Here is a 17113-nt window from a genome sequence, read left to right as displayed (position 1 = left end):
AGTGGTCTCCTGATGTGGTTTAAACATTATTGTAGACTTAGAACATCCAATTTTGTTTTTCAATAAAAAATAAAGTGATTGAGAGCAAAAACCTAGAAAAACAAAATTTATAAAAACAGAATTTGGGCCCTATATTCCTCTTGTCACCTGAGAGTTCCTGTTGACTTATCTTTTAGGGATGGCTCTGCGGAGAAGGGGGTATTGTTCACTGCAGACAAGCATTATGAGGAGGCGGTTAACTAAGGAGGACATGGGCACAATAGAATCAAATCTTTAAATGTTGTCTCCATTCCAATATCCAGTTGGTCTCTTGTGCCAGGATGGCTTAGTTAAAATACTCCAGAGTCTGCCATTGTCAGTGCATTACAAAATGCTTTGCCCACCAATCTGTTGCAAGGATTAATCAAAACACTGCCATTCTGGACAAGCAGAATATATAAGTTGTCCCAAATGGCACCATATGGGCCCTGGTCAAAAGTAGTGCACTACACAGGGAATAGGATGCTATTTGGAACATACTGTACAATGTTGAGATGAAAAATCCTAAAGCAATACAGTGAGGGTAATGGGATTGACCACTGGGTTTATTTAAAAAAGGTCAAACCATCTGAAGCAAAGAGACCTAGACATTGTGGCAACTAAACTAGAGAACACTACTGGGTTTTGTCATTGTAATATTCCTGGTAAGAGAGTGTGAGTGTCTCTGCATGTCGTCAACTGATCTAGAGGGCACATAGTCTACACAGAGGACAGACGTGATCTAAGAAACAGGGGTTGCATCCCAAATGGCACCAGGGCTGATAGGGCTCTATGTAGGAAATACTGGAACATTTGAGAGGCAACCAGTGTTGTAAAAATAACCGAGGCGTTGGTCACCCCACCCCCACCAGTTGACCACAGGAAACCTCTATCCAGGAACAGAGCAGAGCACAACTCCATTGCCATTTTCAACCTCTCCCTGACCGAGTTTGTAATACCAACATGTTGTTTCAAGCAGACCACCATAGTCCCTGTGCCCAAGAACACTTACGTAACCTGCCTAAATGACTACCGACCCGTAGCACTCACGTCTGTAGCCATGAAGTCTAGGTCCAAAAGACTTCTCAACAGCTTCTACCCCCAAGCCATAAGACTCCTGAACAGCTAATCATGGCTACCCGGACTATTTGCACTGCCCCCCCACCCCATCCTTTTTACGCTGCTGCTACTCTGTTAAGTATTTATGCATAGTCACTTTAACTCTACCCACATGTACATATTACCTCAACTACCTCAACTAGCCGGTGCCCCCGCACATTGACTCTGCAACGGTACCCCCCTGTATATATAGCCTCCCTACTGTCACTTTTTTACTTCCGCTCTTTTTTTCTCAACACTTTTTTTTGTTGTTTTATTCTTACTTTTTTTGTTTAAAATAAATGCACTGTTGGTTAAGGGCTGTAAGTAAGCATTTCACTGTAATGTCTGCACCTGTTGTATTCGGCGCATGTGACCAATACAATTTGATTTGATTTGATTTGATGAAGTCCTTTGAAAGGCTGGTCATGGTTCACATCAACACCATTATCCCAGAAACCCTAGACCCACTCCAATTTGTATACCGCCCCAACAGATCCACAGATGATGCAATCTCTATTGCACTCCACACCCTTTCACATCTGGACAAAAGGAACACCTAAGTGAGAATGGTATTAATTGACTACAGCTCAGCGTTCAACACCATAGTGCCCTCAAAGCTCATCACTAAGCTAAGCACCCTGGGACTAAACACCTCTGACGTGCCGCCCCCAGGTGGTAAGGGTAGGTAACAACACATCTGCCACGCTGATCCTCAACACGGGGACCCCTCAGGTGCGTGCTCAGTCCCCTCATGTACTCCCTGTTCACCCATGACTGCCTGGCCAGGCACGACTTCAACACCATCATTAAGTTTGCCAATGACACAACAGTGGTAGGCCTGATCATCGACAATGACGAGACAGCCTATAGGGAGGAGGTCAGAGACCTGGCCGTGTGGTGCCAGGACAACAGCCTCTCCCTCAACGTGATCAAGACAAAGGAGATGATTGTGGACTACAGGAAAAAGAGGACCGAGCACGCCCCCATTCTCATCAACGGGGCTGTAGCGGAGCAGGATGAGAGCTTCAATTCCTTGGTGTCCACATCACCAACAAACTAACATGGTCCAAGCACACCAAGACAGTTGTGAAGAGGGCACGTTCAGCGGACCTCATTATTGCGACCACCTTGTCGAGGGAGAGAGTATGTGTGCATCCCAAACGGCACCCTGTTCCCTACATAGTGCACGACCTGAGACCAGGGCTGTTCAAATGTAGTGCACTATGTAGGGAATAGGGTTCCATTTGAGACATGCATATAATAGTTTTGAATTTCTGGAATACATATTCATACCCTGGAAGACAGAGCCCTTTCAAAACACAGACTACAGGTCAACATAATCGCGTGCCTTCAGTAGGCGAAGAAAAATCAACCATTGGTTTGACTAAACTTCTTGAACAACAATAAAATCCACTCACTCAATCCAGCCCACCAAGGCCTTTGAGCAGGCGGCAGGGAGGGCTGATGTTTCTGCTGTGGTTGAGGGCTGGGGCAGATCCCTTAAGCAGGATTTGTGATTTCAGCATGATTAGAAAAGAGTGGCAGATGGGAGGCGAGAATATAGAAACCAGAGGAGCACCATCTGGGATGGGCATGTGAAAGTTCAGAGTATAGGCCTAGATAAGGTATTCAATCCTTGCATTCAATAATGGTATAACACTTCCCACAATGGGCAGACAGCACACTGATCTATACTTGTCAGCAAACCAGTTTCGAAAGGGTTCAAATGTCCCTAAACATCAGTAAGATTTTTTCACTTTAAATAGAGGGTCAAATAAACTACATAACAAAGACAGTATATTCCACTAAGACATGGATTATTTACTCTCCAACCTTAGACAAACGAAGGACAAGATGAAGGCCTTCAATGAGCATTGATGTTTTGATTATCTGGAGGACTGAAACATTAGAACAAAGCAATGTCGAAAAACGATGGAATAACGGAGGAAGGGAGGGCGAGAGGCAAAGAGGGCGAGAGGGAGAATTTGGCTGAAATCCTGCAGTCGATTTAAAGGGACTACACCCTGTGGGAGTGCCTTGTCCAAGAGACCAAAAATAAAGCCAAATACTGATGCAGCACAAACTGACACTGTGATAGACATCATCACAGAAGACAGTACAGATCAGATAGATTTATATCCTCAATATCAAATAAATCACACACTAAAACCATCTTGACACAAACAATCTGATTTCTTCCTAAATAAATCTCCCTAAGATCCCTAAAACAATCTTCAAACAGTGAAGGAAAATTGACAAGGGCGATTCGGTTGGGCTGAAACTATTAGCAGAACGTAATGAGTATTCCCTTTTAAATGCACTTTAAGATGTTTCACAGTGCAGTGAGAAAATAGGCTTGTTAAATAAAATGAAACCCCAATTAGGTTTGGATCTGCACACTGACAAATTACACAGCACTAGGCCATGATGGGGGGTGGGGGCACTCCGAAGTGCTCGCCACAGATGTTCCCCATTTAAAGCAGTGCAAGCACCAGCCCTGACAACCACACTTACATCAAAGTGAAACAAAATCAAAAGGAGCTCACATTAAATTGTTTCCTCATTTCTTCCCCTCTCATTCCCTTTATCGTTTAAGAGGGGACCGGCGATTGGTTGATGCTTAGCAACGCGGCAACCTGAGTAGGTGTCTGTTAGGGTAATGGGGGCTAATGACGTGTGGGAGTGTGTCTGAGCATTGGGCTGCTCAACGGACTGTGATCAGATACTCACTTCTCTACATATCAAACAAGGTCACATTGGCGGTAAAATTGTGTTTGAGGATCTACTGGCAACACTCCATCTGAAAACAATGGTGTCATCTAGTATTGGACACAAGGTCTGTGTCCCAAAAAGAAACCCTATTTCATATTTAGTGCACTACTTTTGGCTAGGGCCCACATTCAGAATAGAGGAACCAAGTCTGGTTTGAAAGCAGGTCTAGTTTCAAAGTTGAACCGTGTTACATGCATCTGAAATGTCTCACTCCATCCAGCACAGATGGTAGTTGAGTCCAACAGACTTCCCCATGGCTTGGCCAGTACCTGATTGCATCTCCTAAAAGGGTCAGAGATACTGTAGCTTCATGACTAGAAGGATTACCTATGGCTTCTGTAATGCCTCTCTGCAGTCTCACTGACCTAATGAAATCAAGTCGTAAATTAGGCTTGGGCGGTATCCAGATTGTAATACATTCATACCAACCTTTTGCCATACTGGGATATATTAGTTAATACTGGCACTGAACAGAAGGGCCGCTGTTTTCAAACCCCACTGAGCATTTGTAATCCGAAGGTTAGCAATGCTAACAAGTACATGTAAGATCCCATAAAGAATGCTAATGAGCGCATTGCGAACATTTTATACAGGTCTCTGACCTAAAATATTTGCAGGACAGACATTCCAGCTCATAATGTTATACAAGTAACTCAAAAATACTACACAGTTTGCTGCACACACAAAACAAATATTAGACAGCAAGGCTCTTGATCCAGGAAGGGATTCTCTGCTGTTACCAAGCAAAGCTTGATTTTGGAAGAAGCTAACCACTTAACTAGCAAACCAATAATGCACAACTGCGGAACATTTTAGACAGTTAACTTCATAGTTAAACGATATCTAGCTGGCAAACATTTAGTTGTGAACCCCATACTGTAACTAAATCACATGGCACGTGCTGCACAACTGTGCGTGACTCAATCAAGTTAAGTTTTAATGTCACATGCACAAGTACAGTAAAATGCCTTTCTTACAAGCTCTAAATTCAACATTGCAGTAATCAATATCAATGTAGTACTAAAAATAACATCAGGTCGAAAGAACAAAAACACACAAAAAATATTAATAAGAAGAACACGAGAAAGTAAGAAGCTATATACAGGGTCAGTTCCAATACCATATTTACAATGTGCAGGGATACTGGAGTGATAAAGGTAGATGTGTATAGGGGTAAGGTGACTAGGTATCAGGTTGTATGATAAACAGAGTAGAGGCAGCATAAATTAAGATTGTGAGTGTGAACACGCGCGTATTTTGAGTCAGTATAAATGTGGGTGCATGTTATGTGTGTGTTGGAGTGTCAGTGTGTGAGTGTGTAGAGTCCTGTGAGTGTGCAAAGAGACAGTGCAAATAAATTACTTAATAAAAGGGTAAACTCAGTCTGTGTAGCCATTTTGTTAGTTATTTAGCAGTATTATGGCTTGGGGATAGAAACTGTTCAGGAGCATGTTGGTGTCAGACTTGATGCACCAGTACTGCTTGCCATGCGGAAGCAAAGAGAGTCTATGGCTTGGGTGGCTGGAGTCTTTACCAATTTTCTGGGCCTTCCTTTCACACCGCCTGATATAGAGGTCCTGGATGGCAGGGAGCTCGGACCCAGTGATGTACTGGACTGGCCGCACCACCCTCTGTAGCGCCATGCGATCGAGGTGCTGTTGCCATACCAAGCAGTGATGCAGCCAGTCAAGATACTCTCAGTGTTGCAGCTGTATAACTTTGAGGATTTAAGAGCCCATGCCAAACTTTTTCAACCTCCTGAGGGGGAAGAGGTGCGGTCACGCCTTCTTCACGACTGTGCGCGTGTGGACCATTTTAGGTTCTTAGTAATTTGGACCCCGAGGAACATGAACCTCTCGACCCTCTCCACTGCAGCCCCGTCGATGTGGATGGGGGCGTGCTCGCCCCCCATTTCCTGTAGTCCACAATCAGCTCCTTGGTCTTACTGACATTGAGGGAGAGGTTGTTGTCCATGCACCACACTGCCAGGTCACTGACCTCCTGGTCACCGGTGATCAGTCCTACCACCATCATGTCATCAGCAAACTGGATGATGGTGTTTGAGTCATGCGTGGCCAAGCAGTCGTGGGTGAACAGGGAGTACAGGAGGGGAATAAGCACACAACCCTGTTGGGCCCCTGTGTTGAGGGTCAGCGTGGCGGAGGTGATGTTGCCTACCTTCACTACCTGGGGTCGGAAGTCCAGGATCCAGTTGCGCAGGGAGGTGTTCAGTCCCAGGGTCCTAAGCTTGGTGACAAGCTTGGAGGGTACAATGGTGTTGAACGCTGAGACATAGTCAATGAACAGCATTCTCACATAGGTATTCCTCTTATCTAGGTGGGTGACGGGGGCAGTGTGATGTGCAATTGAGTTTGCGTTGCCTATGGATCTGTTGGAGCAGTATGCAAAATGGATGGGCTCCGGTCTCTCGTCATTGTGTGCTTGTAAACAAACACCACGTGACTGGGGACTACGGTAAGTTTCATAATTAACAATTATGTGACAGGTGAAACGAAGAATGAGAATTTTTGATCTCCTAACTTATTGCACAAGTTGACTGCAGGTATTTACTTAAAAAAGGTAGCTACAAATATTCAAATGTATAAAATAAAAAAAACTTCAAAAGAAATAGTTAAGGGTATTGATGGTATTGAAAAAAACATCCCGTGGCTATTTCCAAATAACCCAGTAAATACGGTATCCTGCCCAAGCCTAACGTAAATCAATCCACTCTTAACACACCGCAAATCTAGGGTCTAGGAAATGTACCTGCACGCCAATTCTCAGAACAGTCTTACTCAATTAATACAATCAGGAGTAGAGATCAAAGTTAATCAATTTATGAAATTATTATAGATATTGAATTACCAAGTTGTTGACTTACTATAAAAGATCACTGTATAATCATGTGTAGGTACAAAATATGCAAGCACAAGATCACCAATTGAGTTATTCCCCCCCTTTTGATCAACTACAGAGATTAATACACCAATCGAATTATGGTTATTGACCAATGATATGTGAACGTGAAGATGGGTGATGTCTAAAGGGTTTTGGTATACGCAAATTAATGCCATATCCTTACATAGAGCATTTCTACTCAAATGTGCAGGTTGTTTACTTATCTTGAGGAAGCATTAAAGCTTCATAACTTTTTTTATTCTAGGCAGTACGCTTACTGGATGCTATACATCTGGGTATCAGATGCATACTTTGAATATCACACTATCATGTATTGAGACACTGTTAGAAACAGCCATGTACTCACCACATCAGCACTGACCAAAGATATCAGGCCTATTAGTTTAAACTTTACAACCTAGGTAGCAGTCATCATGAAGACTGACTCTCAGGGCCAGCTCTAGCCTTTTGGGGCCCCCAAAATTGCACATTTCCTGCAATTCTACATATTTTGCCATGACTTATGCCATGTTAATGATATCTGAGTGAGAGTGACTAACCCAATCAATGGGGGCCCCCTGGAGGTCAGGGCCCCTACAGCTGGCTAGACTAATTTACTGATTCGACTGTGAGAGAGTGCTGATGTCAGAATCATTTGGAGTCAGTGCTGCTGACACACATTACAGGCCCATTGGACCAAGATAGGCTCAAGTAAATATTTGAATATGCTCACAGGTGCAGCCAATGCCCAGAATATATTGCAGCCATTTACTCCAGATTTACAGTACTTTTCAAACCAAACAACCAGTCTGAAAAATAATGGATAACGATTTCAAGATGTGTGCATGCAGGATTCACTTGAAAGGCTGATGACAATGCATTCATTCTCTCGACATAGCTGTGCAAGCAAAGGCAGATAAACTGACTGCACGCTTACAATGTCACATGCCTCAGAGTGTAGACTACAGATGATCAAGGCTGGTAGTTTGAGCAGATGTTGCGCCCTATCCGACCCATGTTGTCCTTCATGTTCGCTAGCCTAAGTATAAAGTTTGTATCATGTTCCATATATGTCAAAATTCGACAACAGCAGCAAACTACTAATTACTAATGATACCCAGTGTTGTAGCCCATCAAAACTGCCACTTACACGCACTTACATGGCAATAAGACTTCATTAACCATGGAGTTGTTTTTAGTCAGCTGGTATTTCATAAGTATTTTGCTATAGGAAAAAATATATTAGGTGTTGTCCAATGCATGGCAAGATTTTAATTTGGAATACTATCGTAATGACCGTCTGGGCGCGATAAATGTTCCCGGAGTAACCGGTTTCCTGCTCACGTTTAAATTAATACAGCGACATGAACGTCACATAATAATTCATTGTTTACGTACTACAGGCACCGCCAAGCAGGCCTACATGGTAGTATGAGTAGGCAACTACAAACAAACCTCTGTGGCATCCTCATACATTGTTTGCAACGTTCTTCATCACATTAAACACCCAGTCTAAGGTTTGTCCCACCACCCTACTCGTAAGCATTTTTTCAAACAGCACATCGGTACACGGTGAATATAACATTCACTTACCTATTCTAGAAAAATGGTGCTTCATAAGGAGAGAAACGGACAGTCATACAGCACCAACGTTAAATAAGGCACGTCTAAAAATACACATTAAGTCGAGAGACTCCGTATTGTCTAAAAAAGCTGCATTCCTTATTTTCCTCGAACAGAGAAAGATTGAAATAAGAGCCGCAACGAGGTCTTTCCGCATTTGGATGCGGTCGTCATGAAATGTGATGTCATGGCTTTAAATTGCTCTCGACTCCCCGCTCTCATTGGGGCAGCCAATGTCTGTGTGGTACTCACATTTTATTTTGAAAACTAACCCAAACAAATCTTACTCCATTATTTTATTAACTACAAGACATCCCGTGGTACTATTATGTTGTTATAGTAAATGAATGACTACTATTCTATATACACTCTACAATAGCCTACTGTACAGCATACAAGCTACTATATGCTACCATACTATAATAAAGTATACTATAATATACTATTTTTTTTTAATAATCTTCTTTGAGATTATATCCAAGTGGTGTAAATGCTCAGAAAGTCCTGCGCTCCAGTCATGCAGTGATTTATTTCCCCATAATCTCTCGTGGACAGATCTACGTAAACATGATTGGAGCAGCTGACCAATTACGTGCGAGAGACTTTAGTTCTAGTTTAACCGACATTAATTTCCCCACCATGTAATTTGTTTTTTTACATGATAATTTCCTATTCACGTCATTCAGACACATGAACTCTATATACGTTTGACAAATAGAAGTGAGTGGTTTGAGCATGGTGAACCTGTGCATGTATAGAACTTATAATGTAGATGCACAATTGTATTTCATGTACATTATAGACCTAGAGTTTGCTATCTCCTCAAATCCCTTGACTGCTTTGAGAGAGGTGGAAATGGAGGAGATATACGAGGTGGGATAAAGTTTTTGTTATGGCTAGTCAGACCCTAATAGCGTTTTCCCATACACTCAAACACCCATTCCCATCCTGCATCCTTTAATCTCCAGAATAACCACTAATAAACACTACCCACCATACATGTCTAATCAATCTCATGGGAATCAAAACAAAGAAAGTACATCAACACTTATGCTCTCTTTCACAACAAATGTTAGCACCAGGTCTAGCATAGATGCAATTATGTCCTCAATTGAAAGGGTACTGTCCTAAGACATTTTTGTTAAGAAGGCGCCCTCATGTGACGTAAAAGGGAACAGGCTCTGGCACACCAACATCAAAGCAGACCTCAGTTCAAATACTATTTGAGATCTTTCAAATGCTTTGAGCGTTTCCTTTATCCTGCCTGGAGTGCCAGGTGAGCAGGGTTTGCACTTTTGAGACTTTTCTATTGGTTCCATTGCAACAGGCAAGATCAATCAAGCACAGCTAAAGTATTTGAAATTATTTCAAATCATATTTGAATCCAGGTTTGCATCACAGTAAGGCTGTGATGGACAGAGTGGCAATTCCACAGTGTCCAATGTGAGTAGTGGTTGATGTTTATAATGGTGATTTCCGTAAGTAGGACAGATGTCTTGTCTCTAACACAGCACTGGGAGACCCATGGTTCTGTAAACAGGAAACAGATAAACGATATTCTGGCTTCCTCTCTGAGGTCTAAAAATACCTGACCTCAGGAAGATAGGGCATTGTGCTACTACACTGCATTCCACTGTCCTGACATCATTGTATATGTTTATTTAAAAATATACAAGGTGGGCATCTGAAGATAAATATAGTCCATGGGGCAGATCCCCAAATTTGGGCCGTCGGGCTCACTTGGGGTGACAATGTCTCATAGTGATTTTCTTGAAGGTCTATGTCCCTAGAGTTGTAAAATGTGTGCTAGCAGTGCAGTAATGGCGGCTTTCTTTGTGTTATCATGCTTTCTTTCATCCCTCCATCCCATACATTCTTCCCATAGGGATTTTACACTATGACAAACAATGTCAGTACACAACCAAATGAGCCAGGTGTGCCAGATTGGAAAGATGTTCAATTATTCACAGAACTGTGGTGAGAACGTGCCCTAAAAGCTGTCCGAACCGCTGATTTCTGAAGATGTTTCAATCCTTAATTGCAATATTTCATATTCAAAGTGAAAAGTCATGGATGTGAGCTATACAATGTTGGATACAATGGATACAATGTTATTCTATTAACTGTTTTCATAAAACAGAGGACTAGAAACGTGTAAAATGTTTACGTATTATCTTGATGATGAGAGCAACAAACCATTACACATAGTTAGTCTAATTTAAGATGTATTCTTACTATGGGGCCATAGCAGATTGGTCTGTTACTAGAATATTAAAAGTATGAAGTAATATAATTGGCCTCAACAGGCCCAACATGGGATTTTACTACATTGTAATGGAATGTACGGGTAGGTTTATAGTCCTCATAATGAAAACAGTTAAAAGGATAACATTGTATATCATTTTAATCAGCCCACATCCATAAATATTTACATGTATAAATACATTTTAAATGTTTGAAGATTAAATATTGCAATTAAGGAATCAAACATCTTCAAACATCTTCATCGACTGCTCAGGCAGTAGGAAGCTCTCTCATCCATTTATATACAGATGATACTGTCTTAGACTCAGCTGGCCCCTCCCCATATTTTGTGTTGAACGCTCTACAACAAAGCTTTCTTAGTGTTCAGCAAGCTTTCTCTACCCCTAACCTTTAAAGGGATGGAGGGATGAAAGAAAGAGTGCTAACAGAGAAAGCTGCCATTGCAGAACTGCTATCACACATTTTCCAACTCTAGGGACATACATTTTCAAGAAAATCACTATGAGACATCGTCAGCCCAAGTGAGCCCAACCGACCCCCCCCCCTGGCCCATTGACTAATAAAACAGTTAAATCAAAGACCCCGTCAAATCTTTATTTATTTTTTATTTTTTAAATAATATCCCCCCCCCCATTAAAATAAAATAAAATGTACACTCCAAAAGCAAACTTATACATACAAACAACAACTTACAGACACACACAAAGAATAACTACATCTTGTCTGCCCAGACCCGCATGCTCATACCCCCATCCAGAGTGCCTGCATTACTGTTTGCCACCTGGCCTTAAATTGTACCAATTTGTTTTTCTCGGTCGCCCATGCTATTTCAATATTTCAATAATAAATCATTAGATTTTTACATTGTGTCTATGATGGCAGATTGATTGAATGCAGACCGTCAAATCAAAGGCTTTCCTTCGATATAAAGTTGTTTTTGATGAAAATGAAAATGTGTCAGTTTGTCACTTTCAGGAGGTTGGAGTAATAACATGTTCAACTACTTAAGACATTAGCTAGAATTTAGGTTGTGCCTTTAGAGTTAGAGAAAATTAACAACTAAGGAATCATTTGTAACTTCTCTCATTGACTTCTCAAACCCCAAACCCTGTGTCACGACTTCCTCCGAAGCTGCCTCCCCTCCTTGTTCGGGCAGGCTTCGACGTTCGTCGTCACCGGTCTTCTAGCCACTGCCGCTCCATATCTCATCATTCCATTTGTCTTGTCTTGTCAATTACACACACCTGGTTCATATTCCCCTCATTAGTAGTGTTTAAGTGTTCCCTCTGCCCCCTTGTCCTTGTGGGTGATTGTTCATTGTGAGGATTAGTAGCGCGGTTGAGCTCAGTATTTATATATATATATGTTTGTTCCAGTGCGCCTGTTTTGCGCACTGGACTGGTTACGCTGGATTAATAAATAAACTCTGTATACTGTGATTTACCCTCCTGCGCATGACTCCTTCAAATCACGCATCACACCCTGGCCTGGTCTGCTTGGTCTGTTTCACAAGCGTTCCTGGAAGTCTAGTGATGTTGCACCTCTTGGTTTAGAAACTCTAGTTAAATTGAGTTGGGGTCACATTGGTTTTTGTACACAAATGCTAATAAGTTAGCATTTGGAGACAGTGGCCATTTAAACAAAATCAAAGCATGGGTTGCTGTCTTACCTTGTCCATAGACTGCTTACAGAGTAAGGAAACCAATTGTATTTTTTTTAAATCTAGGTGAACTATTCCTTTAATGTAGGCTAGATGGTCTTATCACCAAGTGATGATGATAGGCTTTGAGTTGAGTAATGGTTACTCATTTGTTAAAGGCGTGGTGTGTTAACAACAATGAAAGTAAGAAAAACTGCATTAGATTAGGACCCCATCAAATTCAAGAAGCATTTAATTTTGAAGCCCATAATCTAAAGTGAAATCAAGAATATATGTAGTTATTTATATTTATAGTTACTTATTTCAACTATTGAAATATACCCCCTAATGTTTAAAGCAAATTACTTAATGCATTAAATAGCTTATTACAACTGTCTTACCACATAACAAAAACAATTAAGGACTTAAATGTTTTGCTTCAACTGATGTAAAAATAAAAAAGCAACAATATTCTATTCTATTCTCCTCAGCTCTATTCTGCTCAGATCTAGCCTATTATATTATATTCTCTGCTCAGCTCAGCTCAGCTCTATTCTGCTTAGCTCCTCTATTCTATTATATTCTATTCTGCTCAGATATAGGCATATTCTATTCTAACAATTTAGTTCAATGTTAAGTGTTGGCATTTTAGGATAAATGTGAATAATGCAAGTAAGAGTTGATAGATATTCTATTCTGCTCAGATCTATTCTATTTTAGAGCATTTTATCATTTTTGCCCACCAAAAACACTATCTCGATAGGAGTTTTGTACTGTGGTTTTCAGCACACTACTCCTCTAGACGAGACTTAGCTTACTCTGCACTCAACAGGCTTCACCTCTACCAGGAAAGTTGCTGTGTAGAGGAAGGATAGCATTGGCGACCCGTCATTCAGAGCCCTACCTGTTTTGAGCCCCACGTTTTTAGCAACAAAAAAATATATACAGTTGAAGTCGGAAGTTTACATACACTTAGGTTGGAATCATTAAAACTCGTTTTTCAACCACTCCACAAATATCTTGTTAACAAACTATAGTTTTTGCAAGTCGGTTAGGACATCTACTTTGTGCATGACACAAGTAATTTTTCCAACAATTGTTTACAGACAGATTATTTCACTTATAATTCACTGTATCACAATTCCAATGGGTCAGAAGTTACATACACTAAGTTGACTGTGCCTTTAAACAGCTTGGAAAATTCCAGAAAATTATGTCATGGCTTTAGAAGCTTCTGATAGGCTAATTGACATCATTTGAGTCAATTGGAGGTGTACCTGTGGATGTATTTCAAGGCCTACCTTCAAACTCAGTGCCTCTTTGCTTGACATCATGGGAAAATCTAAAGAAATCAGCCAAGACCTCAGAAAATAAATTATAGACCTCCACAAGTCTGGTTAATCCATGGGAGCAATTTCCAAACGCCTGAAGATACCACGTTCATCTGTACAAACAATAGTACGCAAGTATAAACACCATGGGACCACGCAGCCGTCATACCGTTCAGGAATGAGATGCGTTCTGTCTCCTAGAGATTAATGTACTTTTGTGCGAAAAGTGCAAATCAATCCCAGAACAACAGCAAAGGACCTTGTGAAGATGCTGGAGGAAAGAGGTACAAAAGTATCTATATCCACAGTAAAAAGAGTCCTATATCGACATAACCTGAAAGGCCGCTCAGCAAGGAAGAAGCCACTGCTCCAAAACCGCCATAAAAAAGCCAGACTATGGTTTGCAACTGCACATGGGGACAAAGATTGTACTTTTAGGAGAAATGTCCTCTGGTCTGATGAAACAAAAATAGAACTGTTTGGCCATAATGACCATCGTTATGTTTGGAGGAAAAAGGGGGTCGCTTGCAAGCCGAAGAACACCATCCCAACCGTGAAGCACGGGGGTGGCAGCATCATGCTGTGGGGGTGCTTTGATGCAGGAGGGACTGGTGCACTTCACAAAATAGATGGCATCATGAGGAAGGAAAAGTATGTGGATATATTGAAGCAACATCTCAAGACATCAGTCAGGAAGTTAAAGCTTGGTCGCAAATGGGTCTTCAAAATGGACAATGACCCCAAGCATACTTCCAAAGTTGTGGCAAAATGGCTTAAGGACAACAAGGTCAAGGTATTGGAGTGGCCATTACAAAGCCCTGACCTCAATCCTGTAGAAAATCTGAAAAAGCGTGTGCGAGCAAGGAGGCCTACAAACCTGACTCAGTTACACCAGCACTGTCAGGAGGAATGGGCCAAAATTCACTCAACTTATTGTGGGAAGCTTGTGGAAGGCTACCTGAAATGTTTGACCCAAGTTAAACAATTTAAAGGCAATGCTACCAAATACTAATTGAGTGTATGTATCTATTGAAGCAACATCTCAAGACATCAGTCAGGAAGTTAAAGCTTGGTCGCAAATGGGTCTTCCAAATGGACAATGACCCCAAGCATACTTCCAAAGTTGTGGCAAAATGGCTTAAGGACAACAAGGTCAAGGTATTGGAGTGGCCATTACAAAGCCCTGACCTCAATCCTGTAGAAAATCTGAAAAAGCGTGTGCGAGCAAGGAGGCCTACAAACCTGACTCAGTTACACCAGCACTGTCAGGAGGAATGGGCCAAAATTCACTCAACTTATTGTGGGAAGCTTGTGGAAGGCTACCCGAAATGTTTGACCCAAGTTAAACAATTTAAAGGCAATGCTACCAAATACTAATTGAGTGTATGTAAACTTCTGACCCACTGGGAATGTGATGAAATAAATAAAAGCTGAAATAAATCATTCTCTCTACTATTATTCTGACATTTCACATTCTTAAAATAAAGTGGTGGTCCTAACTGACCTAAGACAGGGATTCTTTACTAGGATTAAATGTCAGGAATTGTGAAAAACTGAGTTTAAATGTATTTGGCTAAGGTGTATGTAAACTTCCGACTTCAACTGTATATACAGTACCAGTCAAAAGTTTGGACACACCTACTCATTCAGGGGTTTTTCTTAATTTTTACTATTTTTTACATTGTAGAATAATAGTGAAGACATCAAAACTATTTTAAAAAACACATCATGTCAATCATGTAGTAACCAAAAAAGTGTTAAACAAATCAAAATATATTTTAGATTTTAGATTCTTAAAAGTAGCCACCCTTTGCCTTGATGACAGCTTTGCACACTCTTGGCATTCTCTCAACCAGCTTCAGCTGGAATGCTTTTCCAACAGTATTGAAGGAGTTCCCACATATGCTGAGCACTTGGTGGCTGCTTTTCCTTCACTCTGCAGTCCAACTCATCCCAAACCATCTCAATTGGGTTGAGGTCGGGTGATTGTGGAGGCCAGATCATCTGATGCAGCACTCCATCACTCTCCTTCTTGGTCAAATAGCCCTTACACAGCCTGGAGGTGTGTTGGGTCATTGTCCTGTTGAAAAACAAATGATAGTCCCACTAAGCGCGAACCAGATGGGATGGCGTATCACTGCAGAATGCTGTGGTAGCCATGCTGGTTAAGTGCGCCTTGAATTCTAAATAAATCACAGACAGTGTCACCAGCAAAGCACCCCCACACCATCACACCTCCTCCTCCATGCTTCACGGTGGGAACCACACATGTGGAGATCATCCGTTCACCTACTCTGCGTCTCACAAAGATACGGAGGTTGGAACCAAAAATCTCAAATTTGGACTCATCAGACCAAGGACAGATTCCCACCGGTCTAATGTCCATTGCTCGTGTTTCTTGGCCCAAGCAAGTCTCTTCTTCTTATTGGTGTCCTTTAGTGGTGGTTTCTTTGCAGCAATTCGACCATGAAGGCTTGATTCACGTAGTCTCATCTGAACAGTTGATGTTGAGATGTGTCTGTTACTTAAACTCTGTGAAGCATTTATTTGGGCTGCAATTTCTGAGGCTGGTAACTCTAAAGAACTTATCCTCTGCAGCAGAGGTAACTCTGGGTCTTCCTTTCCTGTGGCGGTCCTCAGGAGAGCCAGTTTCATCATAGCACTTGATGGGTTTTGCGACTGCACTTGAATAAACTTTCAAAGTTCTTGAAATGTTCCGTATTGACTGACCTTCATGTCTTAAAGTAATGATGGACTGTTCTCTTTGCTTATTTGAGCTGTTCTTGCCATAATATGGACTTGGTCTTTTACCAAATAAGGCAATCTTCTGTATACCACCCCTACCTTGTCACAACACAACTGATTGGCTCAAACGCATTAAGAAGGAAAGAAATTCCACAAATTAACTTTTAACAAGGCACACCTGTTAATTGAAATGCATTACATGTGACTACCTCATGAAGCTGGTTGAGAGAATGCCAAGAGTGTGCAAAGCTGTCATCAAGGCAAAGGGTGGCTACTTTGAAGAATCTCAAATATAAAATATATTTGGATTTGTTTAACACTTTTTGGGTTACTACATGATTCCATATGTGTTATTTCATAGTTTTGATGTCTTCACTATTATTCTACAATGTAGAAAATAGTAAAAATAAAGAAAAACCCCTGAATGAGTAGGTGTGTCCAAACTTTTGACTGGTACTGTATATATCTATTTTTGGGGGCTTGCGTGTTTTACATGTTATTTTGGCATGAATACTTGTCACATAACAGTTTGCAAACAAAGTAAAAAAAAAAAAAATATCATTGAGTTAATAAAGCCGCATACAAACATTGTCTATTTTTTGCTTTATTGAGTAAGGCAGCTCCAGAATGCAGGTGTTTCAGCCTAGCTCAGTGCTCTCTGTGGTGGTGGGTCAGCCAGCAGAAAATACGGAGCGTAGGTGTTGGTAATGTTCTCTAG

The 17113-nt window shown here is 41.2% G+C and overlaps 1 protein-coding gene across 1 annotated transcript in view; it reads right to left on the bottom strand.

Annotated features, from left to right (window-relative positions):
• The window catches only part of LOC121575146 (nck-associated protein 5-like), a 154683-nt gene extending 146112 nt beyond the window's left edge, over window positions 1-8571 (bottom strand). Inside the window, exon 1 of the mRNA XM_045223025.1 lies at window positions 8386-8571. The gene's annotated coding sequence lies outside the window, so the exon portion shown is untranslated. The remainder of the gene's footprint in view (window positions 1-8385) is intronic.
• Between the last annotated feature and the right edge of the window lie 8542 nt (window positions 8572-17113).

Source organism: Coregonus clupeaformis, chromosome 10, assembly GCF_020615455.1.
Source record: "Coregonus clupeaformis isolate EN_2021a chromosome 10, ASM2061545v1, whole genome shotgun sequence".
NCBI classification, from domain to species: Eukaryota; Metazoa; Chordata; class Actinopteri; order Salmoniformes; family Salmonidae; genus Coregonus; species Coregonus clupeaformis.
The sequence above is the reverse complement of the archived record's forward strand: the minus strand, read 5'-3'. Positions and strand labels throughout refer to the sequence as shown.